A 17,808-nucleotide genomic window follows, 5' to 3' on the forward strand; every position below is an offset into this window, starting at 1 on the left:
TGGTTGTTGGTTTCATCCATTAGTTTGTTTTCCAAAGTCAAAATTTTGGAGAGCCTTTTTTTTCTCTCCTTGTGGTAAAAGTATTCACATTGTTTTAACTTATTAAAAAAATGATTATGCAAAAATGAGATAGAGTGATTCATTGAGAATGGGTGGGGTGAACCGTATGCATATAACTAGTGAATTTACACAAGCGGTATCTAAAAGTATACTAAAAATAATTCTGAAATATATTAATCGTGATATCAAATAGAAGAAACTGGTAAAAGAAAAAAAAAAGAATAATTAGAAGAAACATTCACTAATAAAAAAAGAGATTGTTTTGGTGCGCTATGGGACACATTTGTTATACTGTGTCTCCTGAGATCTAAACTGTCCATACTTTGGAAAGTGCAAATTGTTGTAATCGATTGGCAAAACATCAACAGGGGTGTGTCAAAGTTATATTTATTGTGTATTCAAATCAACATAAACAAGCATTGGAAATAACATGACATCAAAATAACATTATGGAATGAAAAATACAGCAGCAAGCAACCCACTTAGCACAAAGATTTAACGTGGTTTGATCACAAAACATGACCCACATCTACAGAAGAATGATGTGAGGCTTTACTTATTTGTTTGAAGCAGATTACAAGAGAAATTAAATTCTAAAGCCCCAAATTCTAGCAGCTTTAACTCTCACAAAAAAGGGCCCAAAATAGTGTCCGAACACATAACAATGTGTACTTTCTTTCTTTAAAATACAGCTTGCAATAGGGTCCCAAAAACCCAAGTTATGAGATTTGGTGCTATCCAAAATCACTCACATAAGAAAATCCCATATTATGTAGGATTGAGATATTATCATATTATGTGGGATTAAGATATTCCCATATTATGTAGAATTGAGGTATTTGCTTATTATGTGAGATTGATATTGATATTTGATAAGTTTTCTAAATGAAATAGAAATGCAAAAAGGTTTAGAACTCTTGGATATATCTCTTGGTCTATTGAGATATATGTAACATCAATAAGAAGTTTTATATTTAGTATGGATTCCTAACTTTACATACATGGGATGAAAGTGTAAAGAATTTGTGTGCCCTATTTGAGTCACCATATAGGAATAGTAGTTTCCTCTAGAGAGAGAGGGGGGCAAGGCCTCTTATGCATGAGATGCAAAGCTTCATCTTAGAGAGAAGAGAGCTTCCTATGGAGAGAAACATTATGATGGTGCCTCTTGCAGAGTGAGAGAAGAGAGCTTCATATGGAGAGAAACATTGTGATGGTGCATCTTGCATAGTGAGAATGTGGTTTCTTGTAGAGATGCGGTTTCCATGAAGATTTTGGGTATTTCCCTTTTGGTGAGATAAAATCTTGTTTGCTCTCAAAGTTCTAGTCTCTTCTTAAACAATGGTCTAGTTATAAAATAGAGATGAGAATAGAGATGAGAGATCGGCAGCAGTGCCGTTTGGGAGAGTTGGTTTCAAAGGGTTTGCTCGACTTAAATTTTTGTCGAGGTTTAGATAGAGATCTTTATGTTCCAAAATATTTAATGTAACTTTCATTGGTATAGTAGATTTTAGTTTTCGTATCCGTAGATGTAGCCTTTCTGGGGTGAACCACGTAAATCTGTGTTATTGTGGCATGTGTTTCATGCTTTATTTCTCATAGTTTATTTGTCGAAAATCAACCGAACGGGTTTAGACCTTCCGTGCACAACACAAGTATATACCAAAAACTTTCTATTTTCTCTCTCTACAAAACCAGGGCTAGCAGTACCCACCGTGTGTACTCTCATTTTCTTCTTTCTCTAACTCTTTCTCTCTCTAAACAAAAGTGAAACAAACACCTTTAAAGAGGAAAGTTCCTACAACATTATAACCATTGGATTAGATGCATGGATTAGATGCAATCCAACGACCAAAAATGAGGGAGATGAAAAGTCAAAAATAAAACCCAAGTATCTGTAATAGAGAATGTTGTATATGCAACACTGAAAGTGAGTCATCCTCACCCTCTGATATTGTACTTACTTTGGCATAGCCATCCTTGCTTTTTGCCTTTACTTATTCTTCAAAGTGTAATAATCTTTTCTTGTATGACCAGGCTTCTTGCAATACCAGTAAGTAACCTTATTGCCCTGTGACTTGGCTTGTCTTTGCTATGAGATTGACCCTTATTAAATCAATAGGGTTGGTCTCTATGTTGTGTTCTTCCCCTATCTCCTGTTGTCAATGCAAGATTTGATTCAGCAATCATTTGTGTGGATGTCTTTTTAGTCTCTTCATTTAATAATGAGCAACAACATCTTTCAAATTAAATTTATTACCCATTGTATTTATCACAGTGGTAACCAAGGTTTCCAAACTAGTAGGTAAATAACTTAGCATAAGTAAACATGACACTTATTCATCCAAATTCAATTTCAAAGGCCTCAATTATGTAAAAAGTCAATTAAATTCACTCACATGCGCTCTAATTTTTGCATATTCTTTCATTTTCAAAAGAAACAACTTTTTTATGGCTTGCATTTTATTTGCATTAGAGGGTTGCTCAAAATATTGCTCTAAAGATTGCTAAAGCTCTGCAAATGTTTTACATTGACAAACATCATTGAGGGTGAAATACATGATCTTATGGCTACCATATATTTTCGATTAAGAATATCCTATTCCCAATCTTTCATTCCAATAGGTGTAGCTTCTTTACCTTGAAGTGGCTAATCCAATTCTTTTCTAACAATATAATCTTCTATCATCATTTTCTATATTGGCCAATTATTTTGATTTATTTTGTCAAATTGTATTGCCCTTTCCAATTTTAAGAAAATTACAGTAAATAAATATAATTGCAAGAATCCCTTTCTTCACAAACACAATGAAGAACAAAACCCTAAGTTCTGATACTAGTTGTTGGGACTGATTGGTGAAAAATCAGCAAGGGTGTATCAAAGTTACAGCTATTGTGCATTCAAAACAACATAAACAGGCATCAAAAATAACATGGTGTCAAAAGAATGTTATGAAATGAAAAATACAACAGCAAACAACTCATAGAGCACAAATATTGCATAATGTAACCTACATCCACGTGAGAATGACGTGAGGCTTTACTTACTTGTTTGAAGGAGATTACAAAAGAGATTAAGTTCCAAAGCCCCAAATTCCACCAGCTTTAACTCTCGCCAAAAGGGACCCAAAATAGAGTCCAAACACAATAGTGTGCACTTTCTCTCTCTAAAATATAACGTGCAATAAGGTTCCTACAACTGGTATCAGAGCACATGGTTCGGTACATGACTAGTGTTTATGTATTCGATTGATAAAAAACATTTGGAAACATATGCATAATATTTTATTTGAGGTAGATAAATATGATTGTAAATACTATTTTTTTCAAAAATGATGAAGAATTTATTTGAAAAAAGATGAAAAATTCAAAAAAATTATACAATGGAAGTTGGCATGGTGAGATATCAAGGTGGAGATTGTTGGATATGGTAATTATCCAAAAGCATCTACTTAGGAAATTCCGTATTATGTGAGATTGAGATTGATATTGATAAGTTTCCTAAAGGAAATATAAATCCAAAAAGATTAGGACTTTGGGATAAACCTCTTGCTTCTTGAGATATATGTAACATCTATACAAAGTTTTCTATTTAATGTGGATTCGTAATTTTATATATATGAGATGAAAGTGCAGAAAATTTGTGTGTCCTATTTGAGTCAGCATATGGGAAAGGTAACTTCCTCTAGAGAGAGAAGTAGGGGCTTCCAGTGCATTAGAGGCAATGCCTCCCTTTAGAGAGAAGAGAGCTTCATACGTAGAGAAACACCATAAATGTGCCTCATGTAGATTGAGAGGCTGGTTTCTTGTAGAGAAGCTGTTCCCATGAAGATTTTGCGTGGTTTCACTTTTTAGAGAGAGAAAGTCTCAATTACCCTTAACGTTCTCCTCTTGGATAGTGGTTTAGCGGTGGAATGGAGATGATCTATTCTTGGACGATGGTTTAGCTATAAAATAGAGATGAGAAATTGAAGGGTGGTGCTGGTTGGGAGATTTGGTCTAAAAGGCTTTACGCGACTGGTTTTTGTCGAGGGCTACAGAGGTAACTCTATGTCGCAAAATCTGTAATATGACTTTCATTGGCATGGTGGATTTTAGTTTACTGTGCCCATGTAGCCCTCTTAAAGTGAACCACACAAATCTTTGTGCTCTTGTGGTATGTGTTTCGTGCTTTATTTGTCGTATTATGGCTTGTAGTGTCTCCTGTTTTATTTCTAGTTAGATAAGTACAGGATCTTGATGGGATCCAATTTTTGGGATTCTTATTTCTGGATCTAAAAAGACTTAAAATCCTAACACAAAATCCAAATAGCTAGAGGCGGGTCCTTTATTTGCTTCTTCCCATTTAGCTATTAAATCTCTCTCTCTAGAAGACACAGTACTCTTCACCACTCTCTAACAGTAACAATGCTTTCTCTCTCTCTCTTTTGAAGTCACGGTGTTTTATCTCTTATTCTCTTTGCACTAAGTAATCTTTGAGCTTAGGTTCACATCTTCCAATCAATAATGGGTTTTTGAGGCATTTTCAATAAAGAAAGCAACCATGGTATTGCATATCTCAATGTCTTCTATGTTGCTAACCCTATGACTGACTAATTCATTACTATTCTACCCATACCTAGCTTAAGAAAAAAATTTGAAATCAATACCTTTTTGTGTTTTTGTTTTGGGTGTGGTTTCTACAAGGTTGCAACCTTACATTCAAATTTTATCATAACGCGTAATTTTGTTGTAAAATCTTTTTTGGATTATCTTAAAATCTATTTTCATATCTAATTAGAAAAATTTTAAATTTCAAAAATATTTAAAATCAAGTAGATCTATAAACATAAGAAAATCCTGAAAATGGTCAGTCTAGATAATGTGTTGCAAGATGCACTATTTCTGGAACTCAAAATTTTTTATTTATTTTTTCATATTCATATATCTCAATGTTGAGATGATCAATTACATGGTTTTTCAACATTAAAAAAACCTTTCCAATAGATTTTTGAGATCCACCTATAATTCTACATTTTAAGGTTGCAACCTTATATAAACTTTTTCCGTTTGCTTTTATGGATCCGATTTCAAGATACTAGTGGGGTTCCGCCAAAATGAAGGTTTTAAAATCCTTGAAGGTAGCTGTATATTCGATTCATCATAGGGAAAATGGAGGACATCCGGTCCTTTTACTCAAATCCTTTCTAAATCATTTATTTGAAAACGAGTTCATGGGCCCATATTTGTGTAAAACTAGCTTATGGGTATTAATGGGTCTTGAAACCATGGATTCAATAGGAATAAAACACAAAAACCCCACTTTTCTTTTTCCCCAAATATGGTAAGACCAATGACTGGTTTTTAAAATTGTTTTTGCTAGAAATTGGATTTCTCAGTTTGTCTTTATAGGCAAATAGTTTTTCTTCTTATTTATTTATTTATTTATTTTGGAGAATTCTCAGGTTCAGACAAACTGTGTCTATTTCCTCTCTTCTTCTAGTACCCTCACCGCTCTTTGAGCTTAGGTTCACACAAACTGTGTCTATTTCCTCTCTTCTTCTAGTACCCTCACCGCTCTTTGAGCTTAGGTTCACATCTTCCAATCAATAATGGGTTTTTGAGGCATTTTCAATAAAGAAAGCAACCATGGTATTGCATATCTCAATGTCTTCTATGTTGCTAACCCTATGACTGACTAATTCATTACTATTCTATCCATACCTAGCTTAAGAAATTTTTTTGAAATCAATACCTTTTTGTGTTTTTGTTTTGGGTGTGGTTTCTACAAGGTTGCAACCTTACATTCAAATTTTATCATAACACGTAATTTTGTTGTAAAATCTTTTTAGGATTATCTTAAAATCTATTTTCATATCTAATTAGAAAAATTTAAAACTTCAAAAATATTTAAAATCAAGTAGATCTATAAACATAAGAAAATCCTGAAAATGATCGGTCTAGATAATGTGTTGCAAGATGCACTATTTTTGTGACTCAAAATTTTTTATTTATTTCTTCATATTCATATATCTCAATGTTGAGATGATTAATTACATGGTTTTTCAACATTAAAACAACCTTTCCAATAGATTTTTGACGTGCACCTATAATTCTACATTTTAAGGTTGCAACCTTATATAAACTTTTTCTGTTTGCTTTTATGGATCCGATTTCAAGATACTAGTGGGGTTCCGCCAAAATGAAGGTTTTAAAATCCTTGAAGGTAGCTGAATATTCGATTCATCATAGGGAAAATGGAGGACATCCGGTCCTTTTACTCAAATCCTTTCTAAATCATGTTTATTTGAAAACGAGTTCATGGGCCCATATTTGTGTAAAACTAGCTTATGGGTATTAATGGGTCTTGAAACCATGGATTCAAATAGGAATAAAACATAAAAACCCCACTTTTCTTTTTCCCCAAATATGGTAAGACCAAAGACTGGTTTTTAACATTGTTTTTGCTAGAAATTGGATTTTTCAGTTTGTCTTTATAGGCTCATAGTTTTTCTTATTTATTTATTTATTTATTTTGGAGAATTCTCAGGTTCAGACAAACTGTGTCAAAGATTACTCTTGGAATCTCAGACTCATTTGCAGTACATAACATTGATAATTTTTTCATTCCATAAGCCATCTAGAGTGCGCAGTATCCGCAACTTGACATTCCAATGCTCCTTTTAACAATAGTCACCCCTGGGCCTTGGAAGCCCAAAAGAGATCGTACGCAGCTCTTATACATGCGCACTACTACGACATAGATGGGCACATGCCAAGATAATATGGGACCAAAGCATTTGCGCATATGTGCACACACTACCAGGACATTGTTACCTCTCACTCTCTTCTTCTAGTCTAGCACATTGGATCGTTACCCTTGAAATGTGGGTGATTGATTTTCATGGATATCTCTAAGAGGAAAAATTCAAAACTCTTACAGCACATCAATTGCACTCAACAAGCAAACAGACGTGCATCTTTCTAGCTTCTGAAACGGCAATCAGAAAAAACAATAAAAAATAAAAATAAAAAAACTTAAATTTCAAGTAGACATCCAAATCTCCCTTTTGTCGATAGAGTTTGCAAAACGATGGTATGCATTACAAGTCTCGTGCAACAGTCATCAAAACATTCATAATAAATAGCATTTCTCTTTGAAATAGAGTATCTTTACTCAAATACTTCATTAAAATATAGTGCATTTGCTCGCTTTCTAAGGTCCCTACACAAAATAGCATGTACAGTTCATTTACCCACTATGCAACTACTTCTGAGCTCTTGGAACACAAAGCTGGAAAACCAGCTAGCTATTAGACTTCTTAGTTGAGAATGTAGTTCCATTTGATCTGAACTGTGAGTAGCTGTCATTGTGAGTGAAGCTGCAAATAAAAAAAAGGAACAATAAAATCCTAAAAGTTTGAGACAGACACCCGTACACAGCAAAGGATACATAATTTCTGCATTTTCTTTGGGGTTGCTACAATCTTAAATTAAAAAGAAAAAAGGGAAGATTAAAGTTTCACTCATCTGTGTATGAGAAATTATTAAGCTTAATTAGTAACCAACATTCAATATGCATACCACTAAGGGACTTCCTCTATGTATTTATGCAGTCCTTATTCTTTGTATCATTAATAAGAGAATCATTTGCTAATGATAGAGACAAAAGGAGGAAAATGAAACTAAATATTAAGAACAAGCTTCTTATCTTCTTTCTAACTATATTCAATTGGATTTGGGGGTATTGAATGAATCCATAGAGGTAGATGTATACCAGAAAAGCACTGTCACTGTAAGTGAATTCTCATAATTCCAACTCGTTGAAAATTAGTCACTGGTTAGTCACCCATTTACAGGCGTATGTTTTTTTTAGCACAAAAACCCCCACCAAAATTAGTAATTTGCAAAGTTCGAGTCTATTTTAGTTAAAAAATCAAACAAGCCAAACAATCAGTTGCAGGTTTAGGAGTTTTTTTGGATTAAAAAAAAAAAAAAAAAAAAACAAATCACATATATGCATGTTTGGGGGGTTATTTCTTTATTTATTTTTTGAGAGAACAAGCTCTAGAAACGACATGGACTCTCCTTTCTTAAAACCCATGGCATGTGACTAGTGAGCAAGCCAAAATAACCTAATCTTGCAAAGTAGAAAGAGAACGGTTAATGAACAAACACAAACATATTTCTCTTGAAGGACCTAGATTAGAGAGACCTCTGTAAGATTAGTGAGAGAGAATTTTATAGATCAGATAGACCCCTCTAAAGCCTCAATTTTAACGAACCAGCAGTATGCAAAGAAAATATTAAAGGAAGAAAGAATGCAACCCCATTTACAAATAGGATGTGAGATGCACAAAACTGCAGATACCTCTATTAAATCAAAATTTTAACATAAAGTTCTCAGAAATCTACAAAGTACACATGAGATTTAGAGAAAGAAGCCTCAATCAAATATTTTACTTACCTGAATCCCTTGAGCTTGAACTTCAAAGGGCACCCAAATCATTCAATGTGCAGAACAAAAATAAACATGAAACCCAAAAGTGGTTTCGATGTGAGTAGAGAGAGAGAGGTGATGGCTGCAGCCCTATAGAAACTTCATCCCTTTAAATTTACTTTTTAAATTTACTTATGATTAAGTTTTTCTTGGTCTAAGATTTATAAAAAGTATTCAATACTGATTTTTATACTATCCATTCATGCATGCCATAATTTCATGATTGCATTATTTAGTTGCAACCTGCAAACGACTAAATTTTCACAATTTGAATTTAATATTTTACAATATCAAAATAAAATATGTTTTCTTTATTATTAAAAAATAATAATAGTATATTATATATTTTAAAACTTATGTCTCATTCACTTTTAAAAATTATAAAAATACTTAATGTTGTTTTCCATAAAAATTTTCAAAGTCTGCAAATCGCTTATGGCATATTTCTTATTCTTCATAAAAAAAATTTAAAAGCAATTATGCCTATATTTCCATCTGACAACAATGCCATTATTTTATTTCTATGATGTTATAGATTTCAATGTGTTTCAACCACATAGTTATATGATTATTTACATAATTATTTATTTCATTATTACGTACAACACATGTAATGCAACTACCACCTGTAATTGTAGATATATATATTTTATATTGTCGAATGTGATTCTAGGAGTGAATTGCAATGAATGATCAACATCTATCTCTATCTGCATTCAATAAAAGCCAAGATCCCATCCAATGATTTGTTGAGATTGGATTCTTTTGTTCTTTGTGCTTTGTCGCTAGGTTTTCGATAACTTCACAATAGTGTGTACATATTTTTCATTTGTACACGAAATATGCCCGTGGTTCTAAAAATTGGATGAGATACTGAATTTTGTTTGCAAGTGTACCATTACGAAGTATTTGAAAGTGGAAATACAAGTATATATATATATATATTTGGCAATAACTTGGTGTACTCAATCAATAGTTACAAAAAATGAGAAACTAGTTTAATTATAAAATAGAAAAGACAGAGAGAAACGAAAGGGAGATAGACATAGAGAGTAACGAAAGGGAGGTAGACGTAGAGAGACAAATAAAAAATATAGAGAAATAGATATAAGCGAGAGACGAGAACCATAACCATAGGGAGAAAGACAATGAGGGATTTGAGAGAGAAATCAGAAATATTTGAGGGAGAAATCAGAAATCCTAACTGTATCATGTAGAGGGAGAAAGAGGGAGATAATAAATCTTAACCTAATTCACAAGAAGTACAAAATCTTAAAAAAACATCTCCAATGGTTATTTCCTTTAAAAGTCCAAAAAAATTTATTGTTATTCTTCTAAAATCTAATGGTTTCCTTCATTGCTAATATTTTCAAAAGTTTGAGTATTGAGGCAGGCACAGAGCCGGTTGGCCCAGCTCGACTAGGTCACCCAAGCCCTAAAAACATAGCATTTGGGACACAAAATGTAGCCAGGGGGCTAAGCCAGTCCTAGGTTAGGTCTGTGACATGGCCGGCCGGTTTGGGATGGTCCAACCTGTGTTGCTTTTTTTTTTTTTTTTTCTTTTATTTATTTTTATTTATTTTATTTTGCTCAGCATGCCTAGCCTAGACAAGGCCAATGCCAGATTTTGACCAAGGCTCCTATGGCTTTGTTAGGGTTGGGCCCAAAAAATGGATTTTAGTCTTGAAAATAATACATCATGTAATGCATTTTTTGGCCCGTCAATTTTCAAGATTCTCAAGTGTTTATAGATCTTCTAAATCGACACTATTTTTTAAATTTCAAATTATATAATTATATATGAAAATAAATTTTCAGGCCATCACAAAGATTCCTAGTAATGAAACAACGTCTTTTAATACCATTTGAAGATGTGCCATAGTTTGATTATTTAGCGCCTCGGCCTTATACAAACCACAACCTTATATTGTCTATAGTCTATACTATTCCTTTACCATATGGTTTAACTAGGGTTGGCAAATGGGTTGGGTCCAACCGGCTGGACCCGGACTCGGACGTACTCGGGACCAGGTTTTGGACCCATACCCGACCCGTCGGGTCCAAATATCGAGTCCCGGATCTGGTCGGGTCCATTGCCACCCTCACTATGGCCTTCTTTTTTTGTTGCCTACAATGGTGAACAACATGGAACTGATCTTTGAGGGGTGGGCGATTAGATATTAAAAAGAGAGAGACATTCGAGATCTAGAGAAAGAGCCATGTATCCAAGAAACTAAGAGAGGGAGAATTGAAGAGAGGGAGGATGGCGATGGGATTTTGCTGTTTGGGGAACCAGGAAAAGATGAAGGGAAAGATGAAAAGTATTGAAACGAATTAGAGCTTTGGCTTTTGGGTAAACTAAAAATTCGGGTACGAGTACTCGCCAGGTCGGGTATAGCAGGACCCATACCCGGACCCGGGACGATACGGGTATCCTTTATTAGATCGAGGCCCTACCGGCGGATCCAAAACTTGGACCCATACCCGAACCCATGTCGGGTATACCTGGCGGGTATGGGTTGGGTCTCGGTCCATTGCGACCGCTAGGTATTAACCATTAACTTTCGCATGATATAAAACTTGTACTAAGGTGTGGGTTTGAATTTCGTGCTCACCCATAGTACGTAATAGATGAAATAAATAAACCCAATTCAACATTATTAAGTCATTTTGGATTTTCACCAAAGAGAAAGCTTTTTATGTTCCCCCTACAACATAGAAGTTCTATTCTCCCCTTTATCCAACCATCTATTTTTTAATGGAGGCTAATATTGCCCCAATCACATTGTCACGTCTCTACACTAGTTTATTTTTAATTTATTTCTATAAACTATTTTGACACCAAATTTTAGACGTCCAATCCTCTATTAAACTCGCAATAACGAAAAAATATAAAAAAAATATTTTCAATAAAATAAAAAGACCAAAATACCCTTGAAAGTTTCAAGGGGTATTTTGGTCAATATGTTTTATCGAAAATTATTGTTAATATTTGTTATAGGTGTGCCCCAATGAGAAGATGACACGTACCAAATTCATGTTCAGAAAATTTGTATTTAAAAAAACTAAAAATAAAATACTTTGAGACGTCGGATCTAAGATCAAACGATGAGTGGCTCTCTTGATAAAATGTAGAAGGCTGAATGGTAGGGAGAGGATAGAAGTTCTATGTGTTAGGGAGACCATAGGAAGCTTTCCTTTCACCAAATTGGAGAGAATTATCAAACGTCGTACGTTGAACCATGTTTATCTAATTGGAGAAAAGTATGAAGCACGTGCTACGATCCAAGGTTGAGGAGCCCTTGTGTATTATTCCTATTCTTCTTTTGAGCACGTGTACTATGATCCCGTACGACCAACCTATCCAGTTGCTCCCTCAGGTAAAAGATATACTTGGATAGTTTGTTTACCTGAAAATTTGGGACCACATAAAAATCATCAGTTGATATTTCTTGAAAAAATAAATTGGATCGAACTATTTAATACTTAGAATTTGATGCCAAGAAATGGGGCAATGTACATTCAATTTTGGGATCTTATTTTTCTCTGGCACGTACATTGTTCGTTAGAATTCTCTCTCTCTCTCTCTTTCTCTTTCTCTTTCAGAGTTGAGTTGGTCTCTAAGTTGTCCTAGAGGATACTCCCCAAGATTTGGGATCCTAAAGATACCCGTATCTTAGTTTTTGCTTAAGGGAGTGAATGAACAATTAGATCTCTCAGGAGCACAAAATCAATTGGCTTTTCGTTTTTCTAAGCTCGACCATTGTATCTAATGCTAATGCACGTGTATCACTTTCATATTTTAGAAATAACGAAGGAAAGGTAATGGATCCTTTTGTAGACTTAGTAGAAAGAGAAAATTTTAATGTAATTATTTTAAAAACCAGTTTTTTAGGACTTAGGATTTGATATTAATATGTCAAGCACTCTGTCATTGCTGAGCCAAACCAGAACGTGTACAAAGATTTCCTTGTGTTTTTTCCCTTTTTTATTTATTTATTTTATGCATTTTTTATTTTTTTTAATATTTATTGGAAGGTACGTGTTTGAACTGTAACAAAATATCATCATATTCTAATGAAAAAAATCACCCAATGAACCTTCTTAAATCATAAAATAATCACCATAGTAAACATTGGCTAGCTTGTCTAACGTGTAGCTAAAGTCACCTCATACTTTCCAACCTCTCCTATCTATAATAGGTTAGAGCTCAACTATAACCTCTAAGATTTTCGTGAAAACACTAAGCTTTTCTTGTTAGAGACACGGATATGAAGCTCTCTTCTTCCCTCTTCATTCTCCTTTTCTTTTATCCTTTTCTGGTCTCCTGCGAAGATCATGGTAATCAAACCGCTTGGTTTTATTACTCAGTGGAGTTTACATTAAAACCCTATAAGCCCTCTATTTTCTTGGTTGTGATTCTCTTATAGCCCATGTTGCTTTGCCATTGCTTCACACCCTCTTCTACTATATATTTTGGCTAAATTCTATTCTCAAAATCACGAAGTAGTTTCTTTTATTTTGTTTCTTTTTTCTTTTTGACAAATGGAAATGTCTACAAAGTTCTCTTCTAGTTTTCTCTGAAGCATTCATTTACAAAATTAATCAAGGAACCACTGATCACCTAAAAATGACTCTTACAAGTCAATTATCAAGATGATCATGTTATTCGAATGCCCACTAAACAAAATCTCTCCTGTCTCTCTCCGTCTCTGTGTGGGGTTATTTTTATTTTTGTTTTATTTTTTTGTTTCTTTTGAATGAGTTCCTTAAGAACAACAAAAACCACATCAGTTTCTTCACTAAATTTCGATCTCAGTTCACCCTCCTCTTTGATAAAATAATATTCATTTGTTATTTTGCATCATCTTCTTCTTCTTTTCTCATTCTTGTTTGTTTTCATTGTGTACTTTCTTTTTCTCAATGCTTCTCTAGAAATGCATGCTCAAAATGATGTCGTTTGATGGTTTTGCAGTTGAGAAAGCTGAGTTCTTTATTCACTCCACCCTTTTTTACCCAAATCCATATCCAATGTACTAACCCAAGTAGGCATCAACACACCCACAATATGCCTCACCTTGGGTGAGATTCATTGATTAAAACGTAAAAAATTCAAGATTCAGCCAAATTCACAAGATTTTTTTATCCTTTTCATTACAATTATTTAAAATCAATTTCTCATACATCAAGATTTTTTCATCCTTTTCATTACAATTAATTAAAATCATTTTCCCATACAAAGTTCATAGTTATAACTTTTCTTGGATATTCATAGAGTTTCTATGTTTTGCTTGCCGACAACAGTTGGAATGGGAGAAAGGGAGTGCTGGTGCGATACACATCAATGGAACCCAATTCTTACTTGAGGAGTTTCACTGGCATTCTCCATCTGAACATACTTTAGATGGTTACAGGTCCGCCCTACTAGTGTTGTTCAAGTTTTGAGTTGCTTTTTGTTCAATATTTACGATTTTTATGGCACTATTACTAAAACAACCACCACCAACTTCTTGTTTATTTAAAGTCTTCAAAAGCTATGAAAGTATAGTATCGCCCTTGTTAAACCCTTAGTAGTCTAACCATTATGTTTTACAACAATAGCCTCATGTTCTTTTTGTAAAATGGCAGGTAGAACTTTTATTTTTTCAATAGATGCAAAAAGGGTCTCTGAACTCCACCATGCATTTAAATAAGTCTCTTGACATGAATTCACATGATAAGTATGTAGTAGCTGAATATTGTAGCCTTTGTCTGTAGATATGAATTGGAGATGCATATGGTCCATCGCAGCGCAGATGGACGAATTGCCGTAGTTGCAGTGATCTATAAAGTTGGGCTGCAAGATCATTTCCTATTGAAGGTGAGGTGATTTAGATTTATGAAAGCCCCTTTGGTTTCAAGTGGGCATGAGGATTGAGCATTTATTTATTCTAATGTTTCTGTGTGTTGGTTGTTGAAAGGTGATGGATGAGATTGACGATATCAATGATGAAAAGGGATCTGAAGAAAAAGTTGGATTAGTGAACCCGGATCATGCAATAGATTTGGAGAGAGAATCATACTATAGATATTTTGGTTCCCTCACCACTCCTTCCTGTGATGAGGGAGTCACTTGGACCGTCATAAAAGAGGTAAACATTAAGGAGGCTATAATTACTTAATTGGGTTTGCATCCTCTACTTTTACATGAACCAATATGTAGATAGGCCTAGCAATGAGCCATGCGACTCAACCTGGCCAGTCCCGGGGCGGGGTCAATACATGTGACCTATTCGGCCAGGACAAGTCCAGGGATTTCATACCTCAACACAATTTGCAGTGGCTCAGGCCCACATTGCTTGTTCTTTGTCCAGGCTACCTATTGCATTCCCCCCACACACACTCAAAGTGCCAACCATTATCCACTTTATCATTTGCTCCTTGTTTTTAGACTATCTGTTCCCCTATCTTATGTGAGTTGTTTAATGGCAAAAGGTGTAGACTTCTCATTTTTCTATTTTCTTGTTGCAGGTGAAGACTGTATCAAAGGCGCAGCTGGGAATGCTAAGGGCCGCTGTTGAAGAAGTGAGAAATTTCATTTAGCTCATGCTTTATTCACCAAGAAAAAACAATGGAAAAATTCTTTAGTCTGATGTTGTTTTTTTTTGTATTCGATAGGAATTTGAGAAGAATGCAAGGCCTATACAACCCCTGAACCAGAGACAAGTATACCTCTTCAAGAATGAGTCGTAGAATGTGACACAAATATTATGTATTGTTTTCTTTTATTTCGATGTGTGTTCAAATTTTTTTTTCTGATGTAATTTTTTTTTATTAATAAATTCAATAACATTTGTCAAAAAAATGATGTATGTTTAAATTTTAAACTAAGTAATGGGTAGGTCTTTTCCCACCCATTAATTAGGTAGTAGGCTGCATTCTATGTATGCAATGCTTTGATTTCAAAAAGCAAATACCACAAGATACATCCATATGATTATTATTTATTGCAGAACAAGTACATAGAGTAGTGGTAAAATAGAGGAATATATGCTAAAATGGCTTGATTTTGAACTATTATTGAACACGTCTACAATATTTTTTGGTTTTAAGATTAGATGTCCTGGGAAGTTGATGCTTGTCGAAGTATCAACATATAACAACATACAATAGCAACCAAAAAATGTAATATCATGGTGAAAATGGAACACTGCCACTAGATAATGGTACACGTACGGGAATTAGATTTATTTGTTTGAATTTTTTTTTTAAAAAACTACGTTCAAAAGAAAATTGTCCATTTCCTCCCTCAGGAAAACCCTCATTAGAAGTATTTATGACCCCAAGTTTTGGGGATGTGACCCACTCAAACCAGTGATCAACATAGAAAAATTTGATAAGGAAACTTAAATTTGCACCCGATCTACATGAATAAGGACCTGTATTGCATACCGACCATTTTAGTTTTGGGCATTTATATATTGGTTTTAGACTTTGGTTTTCCTTCCAAGGCTGAGGTAAAGCAATGATATATATATATATATATATATATATATATATATATATATATATATATAAAATAGGCCAGTGTGCCTACAACTACGTACGAGTTCGATGGTCTGGATTCAATCTGGGCCTACCCAATGATAGTGATTGTATTTCATAGTTGAATTTTGGGATAGTGTCGATGCCTCAGATATCTGATCAAGCTATTTTTAGAGCATTCTGATGTTGGAAACATTAGACTACCCCATCATTCTTTATGATGAGTTTGAATTGGGCGTCAGTTGTTCGAAACATGGACCATTTTCACTTATAAAAGAAGAAAAACTTGGGTGGTCTGATACTGTTAACACCGAACCCGATACTCCCTCTATGTCTAATCCGGATCCCATGTAAAATATTTGGATCCTATCGGATTCAACCATTTTGATCCAATCATATCCAGATCCCATGTTGCTTTTCAGATCCAGATAGGATCTGGGTGGATCCGGACCTTCTAAATTCTCTGCCCTATTACCACGCGATTTTTATTGTTCGATTATTTCAGTCAATTACGCTGTTATACAAGGTTTTTTTGACAATCAGTATTAATTTGACAATTAATCGATATTGGAGTGGTTTTTTAGTCATTTAATGTAAAGCACAGAAGTATGAAACCCGAACCGAAGCCTCCTATAAACGGAGCAAAATTTTTGTACGTAACGTTTTTTCCCAATTTATTATTGTATGCTCCATATTTTCTGAAATTTACATGCACACCACTCTGCCAACCCACGTCCTTTTTTTAGTTTTGCCTCCAGCCTGGTATTTCCAATATCAGACAGGTGAGAAATTCACTTTTATTTTTTATCTTATGACTTTTCATTTTCAAGGCCTATTGGAAATCGGAAACGCAGAACACCCCTATTTCTTTGTCTTTTTTATATTGATAATGTTGGATAGCCCTAAAACCCACAGCACGTTCGACTTTAATGATACCAGACATCTCCAAATGTTTGCCTTTGAGTTGTTTGATATTTTCAACCCCGCGAAGGTTTCTCTTGCTAGGAAACGAGGTGTCCAGTGTTAGCAACATCAATCAGCCAAGCATTTCCAAATCCTTGCCTTTGAGCGGTTAAATATTTTCAACACTGGTTAGGGACTCTTGCCAAGGAACATGGTGTTCGGTGTTAGCAGCATCGGATAATCTAAAATATCCAATTCATTCCCCTTGGCTGCACGATATTTTCAACACTGGGCAAGCCTCTTGTTGAGGAATGAGGTGTCTAGCATTCGCAACATTGGACAACCTAAAGGCAAAGAATTAGAGATGTCAGACACCACTAACAATGAAAACACCATGGTTTTAAGGTTCCGACATTTTCCTTTGGGAGTGTTGGACAGGGCCCAAATCTACGAAAAGACAAAAAAAAAAAGGGTGGGCTGGTGTGGGTGGTGGTCTTATATTTTTCAAATGATAATGATATGTTATCAATAAGTTCACAATGTGTAGTTCCGAGGTACAAGAGCCTTTGACAATAATTAAGTGTTTTAGAAACTGGATTAGTGGGATACAGCCGATCACCTATCTGTTCTGAGTAAGGTATCCAAGACTTATTTTGTATTACAAATAATAAAAAGCCAAAAAAAGAAACGAGGGAGAATATGTGGAAACTGGGCAAGACTAGGGTGATCACACTCCCTTATTCCAATCTTGCTTGGGTGGTTTTAACAGGAAAGTTCTTTTGTGAGTTGGGGATGCATACATCCCCGGACTATAGAACGTCCATCTTTAAGATGGACGTTAA

The 17,808-nt window shown here is 34.5% G+C and overlaps 1 long non-coding RNA gene and 1 other non-coding gene across 2 annotated transcripts; both read left to right on the plus strand.

The window, feature by feature from the left end:
• The first annotated feature begins 12,739 nt into the window (after positions 1–12,739).
• LOC148782496 (uncharacterized) lies at positions 12,740–14,404 on the plus strand. The gene is made up of 3 exons (XR_016054557.1): positions 12,740–12,880; positions 13,844–13,953; positions 14,297–14,404. It is a non-coding gene; the product is annotated as an uncharacterized LOC148782496 (long non-coding RNA).
• Positions 14,405–14,502: 98 nt separating this feature from the next.
• LOC18435844 (alpha carbonic anhydrase 7) lies at positions 14,503–15,383 on the plus strand. Its single transcript, XR_016054556.1, has 3 exons — positions 14,503–14,670; positions 15,050–15,103; positions 15,197–15,383. It is a non-coding gene; the product is annotated as an alpha carbonic anhydrase 7 (transcript).
• The last annotated feature ends 2,425 nt before the right edge of the window (positions 15,384–17,808 follow it).

The sequence above is a fragment of the Amborella trichopoda genome, chromosome 4, assembly GCF_054954075.1.
Source record: "Amborella trichopoda isolate Santa Cruz 75 chromosome 4, AtrichopodaSantaCruz75HAP2 v2.0, whole genome shotgun sequence".
Taxonomy (NCBI): Eukaryota; Viridiplantae; Streptophyta; class Magnoliopsida; order Amborellales; family Amborellaceae; genus Amborella; species Amborella trichopoda.